Source organism: Seriola lalandi, unplaced genomic scaffold (assembly GCF_002814215.2).
Source record: "Seriola lalandi dorsalis isolate HSWRI2012SDOR001 ecotype SW California unplaced genomic scaffold, Sedor1 jcf7180002054885, whole genome shotgun sequence".
NCBI classification, from domain to species: Eukaryota; Metazoa; Chordata; class Actinopteri; order Carangiformes; family Carangidae; genus Seriola; species Seriola lalandi.
The window spans coordinates 672,389-673,466 of record NW_019525437.1 but is presented as its reverse complement, the minus strand read 5'-3'; the positions used below and the strand labels follow the sequence as shown (position 1 = coordinate 673,466).

Here is a 1,078-nt window from a genome sequence, read left to right as displayed (position 1 = left end):
ACATGATGGAGGGATGTGACATTGTTTTATATCAGAGTCTTTTATATCAAGACATTTCTCAAAACCAGAATATGATCAGGGTGACTTTTGAACACTGGAAATAAATCATGTACTCATCCCGGCAGTAGCCCCCGTGGCACTCAAAATTTCCCTGGAATTTTCTAGTTTCTCATTGCAGTCTTGAAATGTTTTGATCCTGGTTCACCATGTAAAACATTTTGTTACTTTGTCACTGTTTTGAGATGTTCTGTATTAATTAGTGCCACGGGTGCTCATCTCCGAGGCATCTATTAATATTCTCCTTCGGGTTTATTATTCTTCCGCGAAATTTTGGCGTGTAACTCATCCCGCAGCTTTGAGAAAACCCCGGTAATATATACATCAAAATGTGCGTCTTGATCCCGAAAGAGGTGCTATGACTTTTGGTGTTAAAATTCCAATTTTTCCCAAAGTTATTCCCAAAAAACTGGGAATAAATAATGCATTAGGAATGCATTGGAATTTTCTTTAGAAACCCACAAAATTTCATCTTTTCTCTACAAAATTTCACCTTTTTTCTGAGTCACCCAGCTCTCTCATACCTGCACGTAGAAATGTGATTCAAACTATAAAACGGAGGAAAACTTCTGCTCTCTCAAAAAGATAGGAACTGTTTTTACATAACATGTAAACTTTTCAAACTGTGAGCACTCAAAGGAGGAGTGGAAATCACTTTTTCTTCAAAGTTAGAGTGACAGCGTCAGTTGGCTAGAGTGCGTGAAGCAGTAAAAAATAACCTTTATTTTTATTTTTAACTTGAGCTCACGGCCAAACCGTAAAAAGGAGACAAATAATTCTTTCTGAAAATGTAGACATAGTTGTTGGGCTTCATAAAATGTAACTTTGACAGGCAGGGTCTGCACAAAATTTAAACGGGGGTGCCGAGTCCGGCAGCAATACCTGTCTCACTCTCATTGACACCTAATGTAATCGTCTTTTTTTTTCAAAAGAATCTCTCTCTGTCTTCGCACTGAGCTTACTCACTCATTTTAAGGAATATCTGAATAAAATAGAGACTGTAGAAACTTCTGGCTTCAGT

The 1,078-nt window shown here is 37.6% G+C and overlaps 1 protein-coding gene across 1 annotated transcript in view; it reads right to left on the bottom strand.

Annotated features, from left to right (window-relative positions):
* st3gal3a (ST3 beta-galactoside alpha-2,3-sialyltransferase 3a) overlaps positions 1-1,078 on the bottom strand; it is a 52,019-nt gene that overhangs the window by 16,452 nt on the left and 34,489 nt on the right. The gene's annotated exons all lie outside the window — the stretch shown is intronic.